Raw genomic sequence first — 14,499 nt, forward strand, 5'->3', positions numbered from 1 at the left:
ACAGTACTCTACTGAGGGTGACATAGTAAGTCTTTTTTTTTTTGAGACAGAGCCTCAAGCTGTCCCCCTGGGTAAAGTGCTATGGCATCACAGCTCACAGCAACCTCCAACTCCTGGGCTTAAGTGTGTCTCCTGCCTCAGCCTCCCAAGTAGCTGGGACCACAGGTGTCCGCCACAATGCCTGGCTATTTTTTGGTTGCAGCCATCATTGTTTGGTGGGCCTGGGCTGGATTCAAACCCGCTACCTTAAGGTGTATGCGGCTGGCACCTTAGCCACTTGAGCCACAGGCGCAGAGCCATTGTGGATCTTTTTGATGTGAAAATGTACTTTTTATAGTTATTGACACTACCCTTAGAATTATTGGAGGAATAATTTTGAGCTGATCACATGGTGGATTTCTGTTCAGTTTTTGGTGAGAAGAATAGAATAGACTGCTTAATTTACTCAAATTCAAATGCTTCTTCCTGATCTTTTGTCCCGTTTTGTCTTTCTCATCTCTGATATATCCCATAGTGAGTGGCCCTTCCTGTGTTCTCTTAAAAACAGCGGTTCTGGGGCGGCGCCTGTGGCTCAATGGAGTAGGGCGCGCCCCATATGCCGAAGGTGGTGGGTTCAAACCCAGCCCCGGTCAAACAAACAGACAAACAAACAAACAAAAACAGCAGTTCTTAACCTGTGGGTTGTGACCCCTTTGTAATAATGAAAATACATCCTGGCATTAGGAAGGTTGAGAACCAGTGCATTAAATGTTGTGGAAGTTAGCTATTATAGGTAGCAAGGAAGGATGCTGGGGGAGGGCCTCTCAGATATGCCCTTAGAATTGTGTTGATGCATCTAACTGTTCAATACTAATTTAGTTCCTATATACGGCATGCACAGCTCTAGATGCTGGGGATGCATTGATGAGTGAGTTCTTCTGGTTGACAGCAGGTGAACACTGTGTTGTTGCATTGCACAGGTCGAGAGGATACCATTCACACTGTATTTTTTATAATAGGAATGTGGCCCCTTGGTCTGGCCTTGGCTGTCTTTCAGTTCAGAATCTCCATCACCTGTAAGATAATCTATATTGTTTATCATCCAAATAAAGCCCTTCAACCTAGTTTGATTCTCCTGTCCCTCTTTTTTTTTTAAGCTATATTTCCGACCATTCCTCAAAGGCTACCACTGTGTTCCAGCCAGTGTAAGTAACTTGTGTTTCTGGCGTTTTCTAGGATTTCTCACTGAACTACTTCTGCATATGGTTCTCTACTCAAATTACATACCTTGTTTTTTTCCTCTAATATTTCTCCTCTTTCTGCTTGTTTCCTTGATGAACTTGATATCCTTCTAACGATAGTTTGTCCCTGAAGGCTTTTCTGGTTTTAGTCGTCTGCTTTCTCCCTGCCCCCTGTTATTTACCATTTTGTTGATATATGTTTGCTTACTTAGCTGTCTAGCTATGGTTCCTGGTTTTAATCTTTGTAATCTCCAGCATTTAGTCAAATAGTTGGTACATGGTAGGCAACCTTCTAGCAAATGATATTTTATGAAATTGGAAATGGTAATAAACCATAATGATGCAGGATGATAATTTAATATTTATAGATTTATTTTGAAGTATTAGGGTTGTTGGGCAACATCTTGGTTTTCTTAATTTGCCTTTTTCTGGTCAAACAACAGTTTAGGTTAGATTTCAAGGCACTGCTTAGCTAGAATAAACGCAGTGTTTTATTAGTGAACAGGTCAGTGAGATTTTCTGTCTAGTGGTCTCTAACTAAAACAGAGGTATTCAACCCAAGAAGAAAAGATGATGAAGTGGGGACACTTTACTAGAGCCTGGTCAGGAAGAGACTCCCAGATTCTTATGTGGACCAGCCTTTTATTTTCTTTTATTATTTTTCTTGAGAGAGAGTCTTACTTTGTTACCCTCAGTAGAATGCCCTGGCATCATAGCTCACAGCAACCTCCAACTCTTGGGCTCAAGCAATTCTTTTGCCTCAGCCTCCCAAGTAGCTGCGACTATAAGGCGCCCACCACAGGACTAGCTATTTTTTTAGAGACGAGGTCTCACTCTTGTTCAGGCTGGCCTTGAACCTGTGAGCTCAGGGCAGTCTGCCTGCCTTGGCCTCCCAGAGTGCTAAGATTACAGGCGTGAGCCACCGTGCCCTGCTTGGGCCAGCCTTTCTTAGAGATAGAACTGCAAAACTACAGTTTTTAGTCCCACATTCTCTGTATACTTTTTGTTGTTGTTGTTATTTAGAGATTTGTCTTAGGTTTGTCAGCTTTGGGAGGCTGTGATGCATTTATGTAGTGGCTACCATACAAGGAAGTAGTTGATCTGAAGAGCATAGTGTCTTCAGTGATGGGGTTGTATAGAGTTACATGAGGTCCCTAAGAGACCTGGGAAAGAGTATTGGGATCGACTCAATACCCTTGGTTAAGAGGGATAGGGATAAGACAGAGGAGCATGCTAAAGACAGAACTTACTTTGTAGGAAAATTTTGCTCAAAACTTCCTTACCCTGGTCTTGTCCTGTTTGAGTCATTCAGCTAGACTGCTGGGTCCTTGACTGGTTCCCAGCTTTTAAGGTATTTATTTATTTTGAGACAGAGTCCCACTATGTCACCCTCAGTAGAAGTGCCATAGCTCACAGCAACTTCAAACTCTTGGGCTTAAGTGATTCTCTTGCCTCAGCCTCCAAGTAGCTGGGACTGCAGGTGCCTGCCACAACACTCGCAACACCCGACTATTTTTTGTTACAGTTGTCATTGTTGTTTTAGCTGACAACTTCGGTGTACGTGGCTGGCACCGTCACCACTGTGCTACAGGAACCGAGCCCTTTTAAGGTTTTTAGTTGGTAAATTCATTATCAGTTGCAAGGTGTGACAAAGGTGAGAGGAATCCTCTGCTGGGAGGTGGAAGGAAGAATCAAAAAAAATATTTAGTAGCATGAGCTGGCTCTGGAAGGACTAATAAGAGCTCTTCAGCCAGAATAAGTTAGAGATGAGCATTCTTGGCAGAAGGAATAATGTGGGTAAAGGAACAGAGTTAGGAAACAGCAGGGCCCTTCAGGAACTACAAATTGTGTTCTTTATGAATGGATGTAAGGTGTATGTCAGGGGCAAATGATAACCATTGATGAATGGTAGATGGTGTTGACAATTAGGCCTGCCAGATTCTGCAGGATCTTACATGTCTTGTGGGGGTGGGGAGTAGGTGGGAACAGAGTCTCACTCTTTTGCCTAAGCTAGAGTGATATGGGATCATAGCTCACAGCAACCTCAAGCTCCTGGGTTTAAGCAATCCTCCTGGGTTTATTCACCTACCATAACGCCTGGCTGATTTTCTCATTTTTAGTAGAGATGGGGTCTCACTCTTGCTCAGATGGGTCCTGACCTCCTGAGCTTAGACAGTCCTCTTACATCAGCCTGCCAGAGTGCTAGGGTTACAGGCATGAGCCACTGCACCTGGCCTTTTACCTATTTTGTAATGAGTTTTGGCTTTGTCTTTGGAGTCGGTTGGGGCTCCTTTCCACCTCAGTTCCCCATGACAGGGAATTGTGTAGTATTGTGTGTTGTGAGACTTCAAAATCTTATCAGTGAGAGGCTTACTTAACCTTAACCCAGCATTTCTTCAGTTTATATGAGCAGGGGATGTTTTTTGAAGATTTTTTTTAAATTTTGGGGGTACTATTACCAGTCTGGGAAGTGCTGTAGCAGAAGTGGAAAGTTATTGAAACTTTAGGCAGAGAGAGAAGTGATCATATTTGGTTTGCTTACAGACTTGAATGCGAGCGATTAGGAATCAAGACCTGAATCAAGGCATTGCCACTAGAGATAACAGTGGTGAGGTAGATTGGAGAAAGGTAGAAATGGACTAGAAAGAGGTCTAGGATGACTTCTAACTTTCCTGCATGGCTTTTTAGGGAAATCATACTCATTAAAGGAGTAAAGGGAATTGGTGATGGCTGGGGGTACAGATTTTTTTTTTTTTTGACACAGTGTCTTACTACGTCACCCTCAGCAGAGTGCTATGATGTCACAGCTCACAGCAACCTTAACCTTTTGGGCTTAAATGATTCTCTTGCCTCAGACTCCCAAGCAGCTTGGGACTGTAGGTGCATGCCACAACGCCCAGCTATTTTTTTGTTACAATTGTCATTGTTGTCTAGCCCTGGGCCGGATTTGAACCCGCCAGCCTCAGTGCATGTGGCCAGCACCATAACCACTGTGTTACCAGTGCTGAGCTGGTACAGAGCTGGTACAGATTTTTTGAAAGAAAGATAAAATGAGGGCAGCACCTGTGGCTAAGTGGGTAGGGCACTGGCCCCGCATACCGAGGGTGGTGGGTTCGAACCCGGCCCCGGCCAAACTGCAACAAAAAAATAGGTGGGCATTGTGGTGGGTGCCTGTAGTCCCAGCTACTGGAAGGCTGAGGCAAGAGAATCACCTAAGCCCAGGACTTGGAGGTTGCTGTGAGCAGTGATGCTGCAGCACTCTACCAAGGGCAATAGAGTGAAGCTCTTTCTCTTTAAAAAAAAAAAAAAAAAAAGAAAGATAAAATAAATGAGCCTTTGGGGTCAGGTGTGGTGGCTCACACCTGTAATCCTCACATTCTGGGGAGGCAGAGGAAGGTGTATTGCTTGAGCTCAGAAATTGCAAACCAGCCTGAGCAAGAGCAACCTCCTTAGCATTAAAAATAGAAAAAATTAGCCAGGTGTCATAGTGGCATTTGTAGTCCCAGCTACTTGGGTCACTTTGAGCCTAAGAGTTTGAGGTTGTTGTGAGCTACAATGATGCCATGGCACTGTACCTAGGGCAACAGTGTTAAGATTCTGTTAAAAAAAAAATGCTTCTGTTTTTAAGAAAAATGAAAATTATAAGTAAGAAAATAATTAACAAAAGATAAGCCTTTGGAATTTTACCTATCTGCTAACATGTGCAATGGATAGTCAAATCTGTGGATCTGGAGCTCATGATGTATTCGTGCTGAAAATACAGATTGACAGTTGCCATTGTAGATAGTCCATTGGTGTGCCATCCTTGGCCCTGGTCAGATTATAACAAAAAGAAGAGCCCAAGGGGTATTAATAATTAAGAAGTAGGCAGAGGAGGTGGAGGCTTGGTAACCTGCCTACCTGTGCCAAAACTCAGGCAGCTGTAATTTGAATTGCAGCTCAGCAGAATTGAGGGAGAAAAAATGGGTATTTGTAGGTCATGTTAGGAACCTAGGTATTGTTTTTCTTGTGCACAAATATATAACTGGGTTTCCAATGAAATTTTGGATAATAGCCCCTTAGAAGGTATTGCTTCCTACATGTCATTCCTTAACTTTGTAAGGGTTTTTGATGTGAAGTCACCCCATGTTTGACTTATTAGGGAAAATGAAAAATGTGAATTTTGGTTAAGTGAAGATTACTTTTTCCTGTTTTTATGACACTTGATTGAAAACTAGATAATGCCTGTAAAAGTGTTTTGTAAGTAAACTAAATCTCCCCGTATATATGTTTGTTACTATTGTGGTTGGTATAGTACCTGAGTACTGTTTTTTTCTTTTAAATCTTGGATAGTGGATTTCAGGGTGACTAGGAAATTAGAAAGTTAGTATTTCTATTCTTACCATGAGTAAGGCCACTATCCCCTTCAATGGCAGTGTATATTATATTGCTGTATTTTTGCAATATATATAATTGTTGAATTATAGATGTTAAGGGCTTTGTGTTATCTTTTTATGCTTAGTCAGGATGAGTAGGTTTGAAGTTGAAAAAAAGAATAAAGTAGAAAGCTCAAATTCATAAAAGTTTAAAAAGTGGCCCAGCTGCCTGTCAATTACAATGATAAATTTGGATTGTACATTTGGACAGAATAGTTTCCTGGTGACTGTTGTGCTTCTTTGTGGTTACATCTTCAGTTCATAATGTCTGGAAGAGTGAAATATGAATCATACTATAGTTCATGAATAAAATTAATTTTGCTCTTATAATCTGGGAGTGAACCATCCAGAGTTAATGAAAAAAATTATTTGTAGGTTTTCTGTTAAGAAAAATGAATATTTCTGGAATTTATATTTGTATCCTTAATATACTGAAGACTTATCTGTATAATCCTCTGGGAAGCTTTCTTCTGTCTCCCCCCCACCACTCTTCTCTAGTCCTATACACTCATCGCCCATTTTTTCTCATCCTAACTTTCCCTCTCTACTCTGCTGAGCTATTTTGGTAGCTTTCTGGGCATACTGCTTCTGTTTTATTACACAACTACAGTGTAACCTTTTATGAATACTTAAAACAATTTAAACTCAACATTGTACTATCAGCAGTGCACATAAATTAACTGAAATGGCAGTAGTTTGACCAGGGAGATCAATTTTGAACATACTGTATAGTAACCACTGTATCACGGCAACAGAAAGATTTTATGTAAGCGGCATTCAGATTTTATCTATGGTAAAATGTGAAAAATTTGAGTCTGAGAATGAATGTATATTTATTTATTTATTTATTTTTGAGACAGAGCCTCAAGCTGTCCCCTTGGGTAGAGTGCTGTGGCATCACAGCTCACAGCAACCTCTAACTCCTGGGCTCAAGTGTGTCTCCTGTCTCAGCCTCTCAAGTAGCTGGGACCACAGGCGCCCACCACACGCCTGGCTATTTTTTTGGTTGCAGCCGTCATTGTTTTGGCGTGCCCCGGCTGGATTCGAACCCACCACTTTAGGTGTATGTTGCTGGTGCCTTAGTTGCTTGAGCCACAGGCGCCGAGCCAAATGTATGTTTAAAATTTAAAAATTATCTTTAAATTGTTGACTGAAATGTCACATGGTACAAGGGATTTTTGATTAATAGTTTTGCAATTTAAAAGAAATAGTCACTAATTTGCATGAAAATGGAAGGAACATTCATTTATATTATTCAATAAAAACTCTATCTCTGAACTTGAAAATATGATTTTCAGTTTGGGCTAGGCATGGTGGCTCCACCCATAATCCTAGCACTCTTGGAGGCTGAGGTAGGAGGATCCTTAAGCTCAAGAGTTCAATACCAGCCTGAGCAACATTGAGATCCCCCCCCCCCACTAAAAATAGAAAAATTAGCTGGGCATTGTGGTAGGCTCCTGTAATCCAGTTACTTGGGAGGCTGAGGCAGGACGATTGCTTGAACTCAGGAGTTTGAGGTTGTTGTGATGCCGTGGTACTCTAGCCTGGGTCAATAGAGTGAGACTGTCAGAAAAAAATTATTTATTCTAACTAGATGTTTTTGATGTTTTCACCCTCAAAGAATACAAAACTTTTGTACTTGATTTAATAAGCCTAACAAAGCAGAGAAATTTTTTTTTTTTAAGACACAGTCTCACTTTGTCACCCTAGGTAGAGTGACGTGGTGTCACAGCTCACAGCAACCTCCAGCTCCTGGGCTTAGGCAGTTCTCTTGCCTCAGCCTCTGGAGTAGCTGGGACTACAGGCACCTGCCACAACGCTCTGCTACATTTTTTGTTGTTGCAGTTAGGCCAGTGCCCTACTCACTGAGCCACAGGTACCACCCTCTTTCCTCATTTTAGATACATATTTATAATTACTTGGTTGTTACAAAAATAGTGTATTAGGTACTATTTTTCTTTATGTCTGTGTCTTTTATCTTGTCTCTGTACAAAAATTTAACTTATTTTCCTTAATTCCATAAGTGATTCATTCTTCTACCAATGGACATTCAGGTAAGTTCTAGGTTTCCCCCCTTAACAAACAGTGCAGCAGTATATGTATTTCCTCCATACAGATAGGTAACCTGTCATGAATTTTTGAAATTGAGTTTATTGGATAAAGTATGTTTAGGGTGCTCTTTGTGTGTGTTTTGTTTTTGTTTTTTGTCAGCTTAATAGACAAGTAATGTTGTATAACATTATTTTATACTTTAAATAAACCATTCTTCTTCTCCAAAAAAGTATAGCAGGTAAAATACTTCCACAGTACTTTCATAACTCTTAAACCCTGAATGTGGAGCTTTTAAATAAACCATTCTTTTTCTCTTTGTTACTGTTCTCTTCTCCCTTGCTCTACAACGTCATAAGAGCCCTAAATTCTAGTTTCAGGCAGTTGTGAATTTGAGAGTAATCTATATAAAGGGAGTATTAATATACCCACATTTCCCTCCCATTTTCTTTTTCATTTTTATTGCATATCTTCTTTTTGCTATTGAGACACATGAATGTGGTAGCTCTGTTAATGCAAATCTTCCTTTCCATGTCAGGGTCCATTGGTATTAAAATGTCTTGTCTATAATTTCTCATCTTTAATCACTGTTGATCACTTTGGAAAACTGCAGTAGCTCTATTTTTTAAGACTTAGCCTTTTTCCCTACCAAGGTTGGAACGTCACCTAGTGGTGAAAGAATATAGCAGCAGGCCATATACAATGGCCATGTTTTTGTAGATCAAAACTTTCGTTACCATAGGAATTAGTCCTCCTTCTCTATTTAGTGGAGAAAGACCATGCTGGAGGAACTTAGTAGTTCATGTTGAGGTTGTTGTTTAAGAACAAATAAAAGTTGACTCTTGCTTTGTGCTTTCATTGTTTTGGAGGTGGGGAAATTTGTATATCCTCCTATCCCTAGTATAGAAAGGATTCTGGCATATATACACACTTAATACTTAGATTGATTAGTTTGATAAAAAAAAATTTAGAATTTGCTGCTCCTTAATGCTGTATTATGGGCTGATAGTTTGCCTCAGCTGGACCCAAATGTAGAGGAGCTAGGAATAAATCTTAACTATAGCTCAGTAGAAATGTACTTAACTAAAGGATCCTTGAAAAAGACTACTTTCTTTTGCCTGGGATAAAATCTGTTAAGAATGAGATCCAGGCAAAGGAAATAGTCTGATGGACCACTATGAAGTGTTTCAAAGTTTCTTACAAATTGTAGGATTAGTAGTTTAGTATATGCTTAACTAATTATTCAGCCTTTGGTAGAAGCATTAAGCATTCAAGAAGTACTTAAGTCTTTTCCTTGTTCTCACTGTTATCAATTCATTGATTATCTTAGGGGTAGGTGCCTGTTTTCTCTCTAGGCCATTTTGAATCTGCCAGTTTTGAATATTTAGTCTGTAGGATTTTTTTTTTTGAGACAGCATCTCACTTTTGTCATCCTCAGTAGAGTGCTGTGCCATCATAGCTCACAGCAACCTCCAACTCTTGGGCTCAAGCAATTTCTCTTGCCTCAGCCTCCCAAGTAGCTAGGGCTATAGGCACTCACCACAACGACTAGCTATTTTTAGAGATGATGTCTCCCTCTTGCTCAGGCTGGTCTTGAACCTGAGAGCTTAGGCAGTCCACCTGCCTTGGCCTCCCAGAGTTCTAGGATTATACGTGTGAGCCACTGTGCTTGGCCTGTAGGATGGGTTTAGCACTACTTCATATTGCCAGCTGGAGCACTTTTCTAGTGGATAGTAAGATTATGAAATGTATCTAGCAGTTAAAATACTTTCACAATACTTTAATAACTCTTAAACCCTGAATGTGGAGCTTTTAAAATAGTCACATACATGAGAAGTGTTTAAGGCAAAGTATGAAAGCTTAAAGACTAGCTTAAATAATTAAAATAGAAATTTCTAATTCATATAAGTACATTTAAAAAATGCAGACTGTTTTATTATGTTTCTGTTTTTTCCTTTTTTGGAGACAGAGTCTCACTATGTTGCCCTCAGTAGAGTCCTGTGGTATCACAGCTCACAGCAACTTCCAGCTCTTGGGCTTAAGAGATTCTCTTGCCTCAGCCTCCCAAGTAGCTGGGACAACAGGTGCCCACCACAATACCTGGCTATTTTTTTGTTACACTTGTTACTGTTGGTTAGCTGGCCCTGGCTGAGTTTGAATCTGCCAGCCTGGGTATATGTGGCTGGCGCCGTAACCACTGTGCTACGGGCACCAAGCCTGTTAGTTTCATGTAAATGATTTTTTATACACTTTACTTATTATAAAGGGGAAGTAAAATACAGATCTGATTTGTCAGTTCAAAGGTAAGGTTATTTTTTTCCCTCTTTTTTAAAGCTATTATTACTATACAATTAGACAAAAAGCCATCAGTGGTATGACAGTCTTCCGCATCGTTTCTTTGAATAAAAGGGTCAATTTCTTTTTTAAAATAGTGAGTGTAAGTGATAGAGGCAAGAATGATGTAGTGCAGGCTAACCTCATTTTTCATATTGATTCTAATACATGTAATTATATTATCTTCCTAATTATAACTTATTTTGTTATAGCTATCACATTGTTTTGTAACTTAATAAAAAAAGGCATAATTATACAAAGACTACACTTTACAAATGTAAATACAGTCCTGGTTTGGTGTATATTGGATACAATGGTCTTCCTTAAGCCTGAACACAGAAACAAAAGCATGTATTATAAGAGAAAGTCCAAGATAGGAAGTGATAAAATGGGTATTGAGTAGAGCTTTGTTAAAATCGAGCTGGTATCCTTGTAAAATTTCCATGTATTCATTAAATTATATTATGTCATTCTTATTGTTAGGAGCTGACTTGAAGTTTGAAGGTTTGCCTTCATAAAGACTTGTCAAAATTTGATTATTACAGTTGTAAGATTCAGATTTTTATTCTTTTTTTTTTTTTTACATTTTGTATAGATAATTTTTTTATGTTAGTGAGTAGAATTAGGATTTTATATTTATTAGGGCATATTTCAGTTGGAAAAAAGTAGAAGTACTTTTATAAAAAGCAGAAGGTTATCTTCTTAGTTGCTGTGGATTCTGGATTTTTGAAACTGAAGTAATATTCAGAATGGTAGGTTTGCTATTCATAGACCTTTGGAGCACCCTTTGCTCATGTTGGCTTAAGGTTGGGTTTATCACATCTTTAACATTGGTAGGTGTGTTTAATTCTCATAAAATCTAGGACTAGAAAACAAAGTGGAATGAGTGCTCATTCAACAGTACAAATTGTCACAAAAGGGTTAATGCAGTTTAATTAAAAAAATTAAACCCTAGGGTGGTGCCCGTAGCTCAGTGGGGAGGGCCCCGGCCACATGCACCAGGGCCGGTAGGTTTGAACCCAACCCTGGCCTGCTAAAAAAAAATAGCCAGGAGTTGTGGTGGGCACCTGTAGTCCCAGCTACTTGGGAAGCTGAGGCAAGAGAATTGCTTAAGCCCAAGAGTTGGAGGTTGCTGTGAGCTGTGACACCATGGCACTGTACTGAGGGCGACATAGTGAGGCTGTCTGAATAAAAAACCAAATTAATTAATTAAATCCTACAAGTATTACATATATGTTAAAAATTTGTGAAAAACACTGGAAAATCAATTATTTAAATGCCTTTTATACTTAGTTTTGTGAATTTTGAATGATTTTTAATTTTGGTCATTTACTTCAAAATTGCTGAAGATGGCAGATACTGACTAAAGTAAAAAATTGAATTAAAAATGTATTATTTCAGGCTCGGTGCCTGTGGCTCAAGTGGCTAAGGCACCAGCCACATACACCTAAAGTGGCAGGTTCGAATCCCCAGCCCAGGCCCGCCAAACAACAATGATGGCTGCAACCAAAAAAAAAAATGGCTGGGCGTTGTGGCGGGCACCTGTAGTCCCAGCTACTTGGGAGGCTGAGGCAGGAGACTCGCTTGAGCCCAGGAGTTGGAGGTTGCTGTGAGAGTGATGCCTTGGCACTCTACCCAGGGGGATAGCTTGAGGCGTCTCAAAAAAAAAGAAAGAAAACTTAGTATCTACATACCTACTGTTTAGAATATTGTTACAGCTCATGAGCAATTAGGGTTTGAAGCAAAGATGTCTTACAGGTTTGGGAATATCTGTGCCTGTTGAAGTCAGCTCATCATCTTCTAGGAAATAAGACCAGACTAACTTTTGGTGTAGACTAAACATTATATTTTATTCTTCTTAATTACCTAATGTAGGAAAAAAAGTAAACTTTCAAAAACTTAGCTTATTTTAGGAAATGAGATCTGATTAACTTTTAGCCTAGGCTAAAGATTATACTTTAATGGTTCTTAATAATTACATAATGTGGAAAAATAAGTAAACTTCCGAAACTTAGCATTATATTAAATTCAGTGAGTTTTATTCCCAATAGCTTCACATTGCCCTGTACTGCTTTTTCTACCCTTTTACTTGCATAACCAATCAAATTTATTATAAATTCAAGGAAGGGATTGGTTAAACACAATAGCCTGTAAGTTCCTTACTATTTAGATAACATCAAGACTCAGGCATGCCCTGTGGAATTGTGACTTCAGTGAGCTAGCTAGATAGGATTTATTCAAATAATAGGAGCTCTTCCAGTGACTGTTAGATGGCAGAAGGGTGCACCTTCTGTAAATTCATTTAAAATTGGTGAATTAAAAAATCCTAAATTTTAATGTCTTATCACTTTGAAAACAGTTCAGACAGAATCCAAACAAATATTTGGCATAAAATTCTCGTTTGAATGGATTTTTATTCTTAGTTTCATTTTATTAAGAGCCAGCTTTTGAAAGTTCTGTTAACGTCAGCAATTGGAGAAGAATGATGGTATAGTGCTATTGGTAAGAAAATTTTCTTCAAGTTCTTTTGTATGATGTAGAAATTGACTTAATTAAAAACTATAATATGCTTTAGAAAACCAGCAAAGTTGTATTTCTATAAATTCAATGTATTTTAGAAGTTTGCTATTAATACATTGACTGTGTAATTGGCTATATGGTAGAATAGTGTTTAATTTATATTTTCATCTCGATAGTATTTAAAAAAATGTTTATTTTTTTAACCTCATAAAGTCGCTGAAATTATGCTTAAGGGCTTTTATTATGTACATTTAAAATTTAAACATGTTTATGATATACATGTATTTTAAAGGTAAAAACGCTGTTGACTTTGTTGTTACACAGTTTTCTCATTAGAGTTGCTAGAAATTTTTGTGTAAAGTCAATTCTTAGTAATTTCCTATGAGAATGTGTTTAAAGTAAATAATAATTGGTGGTTTTTAGAATAACTTTTAATTTAAATTATCTTAGTATTTTAACTTGGGTAAAACTTGGGTAAGACTTAAGAATTTTGCATTAAAAAGTAACTAAATTTTAGAGAAGTTATACTTGTAAAGAGAGTAGTGGTATAATATGGTGAAGAATTACATTTATGGAAATAGATTGCTATGGGCATAATATGGTCAAGAATTACATTTATGGAAATAGATTGCTATAGGCAGCAAACTATATGATAACTCATTGAAAAATAATGAGAAGGTTTCTTGCTCTGGTCAGTTTTTAACTGCAGGAGATGGTGAAAATTTAGTTATGTGGAACAAAGGCGAACTCATTCAAGATACAGGATTTAGGAAGAAGGTTTTAAATAGTTATAAGTGCATGGGCTTAAGGAAACACTGAATTTTAATGGCAGTTCCTTTTGTTAAATTATAAAACAGGCTTATTTGCTGATATGTCCTACATATAAAAATTAGGATTTACAAAAGTGAACATCTATGTTTCTAGGTAGTGGAAATTAGATTAAAAAACCAGTAACAAAAGTAAGGTAAATTAAGAGTTTATAGATAATGCCTAGTTCATAGTAGAATGAGCTGTGGATTTGGGACTCTTAGAGGCAGAGTGCTCAGATTTTATGGTTTTTTATACCAGAAATGAACATCTTCTGAAAATTTTCTTTTATCTAAAATAGTGTTTCTCAATCTTTCTAATGCTTTAATACAGTTTCTCATGTTGTAGTGACCCCCAACCATAAAATTATTTTCATTGCTACTTCATGTGTGCAAAAATATGTGTTTTTCAAAAATATGTGTTTTCCAGTGGTCTTAGGCAATCCCTGTGAAAGGGTCATTCCACCCCCAAGGAGGTCACAACCCACAGGTTGAGAACCACTGATCTAAATAAAGGCTTCAGATTGTTGGCTTTTATTTTATTTATTTGCATGCATTTATTTATTTAGATCTGAGGTCTCACTATGTTGCTCAGGCTGGACTCTGAACTTCTGGGCTCAGGTGTGTGCCAGTGTACTTGGTTATTTATTTTTTTAAAAAACCTGTCTACTATGGACAATCTCTACATATTAAAAAAGAGAAATATTTGCACCCATTCACTTAGCTTTTAAACTCAGTTTTAGCTGTTAACAAATAGCTCATGTCCATTACCTAACCAAAAAACATGGGGTTTTGTTTTGTTTTGTTTTTTGAGATAGTTTCAAGCTGTCGCCCTGGGTAGAGTGCCATGTTGTCATAGCTCATAGCAACCTCCAATTCTTGGACTCAAGTGATCCTGTTGCCTCAGTTTTTCTATTTTTAGTAGAGACAGGATCTCGCTTTCGCTCAGGCTGGTCTCGAATTCCTGAGCTCAGGCATTCCACCTGCCTCAGCCTCCCAGAGTGCTAGAATTTACAGGCATGAGCCACCATGCCCTGCCAAAGATGGAGATTTTTTTGACTGCTGTGGTGTCATAGCTCATAGCAACCTCAGACTCCTGGGCTTAAGCGATTCTCTTGCCTCAGCCTCCTGAGTAACTGGGACTACAGGTGCCCG

General features: G+C 38.6%; 1 protein-coding gene across 5 annotated transcripts in view; it reads left to right on the forward strand.

Annotated features, from left to right (window-relative positions):
* The window catches only part of ATP13A3 (ATPase 13A3), a 100,944-nt gene that overhangs the window by 7,506 nt on the left and 78,939 nt on the right, over window positions 1-14,499 (forward strand). Inside the window, exon 3 of one of the 5 annotated variants that reach the window (XM_023514837.1) lies at window positions 1,137-1,184. The exons of 3 other annotated variants lie outside the window; for them this stretch is intronic. The gene's annotated coding sequence lies outside the window, so the exon portion shown is untranslated. Of the gene's footprint in view, window positions 1-1,136; window positions 1,185-12,019; window positions 12,521-14,499 lie in introns of those variants that run through there. One more of the 5 variants, XM_023514838.1, reaches the window with a different exon arrangement.

This window comes from Otolemur garnettii, unplaced genomic scaffold (genome assembly GCF_000181295.1).
Source record: "Otolemur garnettii isolate 467f Iridium unplaced genomic scaffold, OtoGar3 scaffold00060, whole genome shotgun sequence".
Lineage (NCBI taxonomy): Eukaryota > Metazoa > Chordata > Mammalia > Primates > Galagidae > Otolemur > Otolemur garnettii.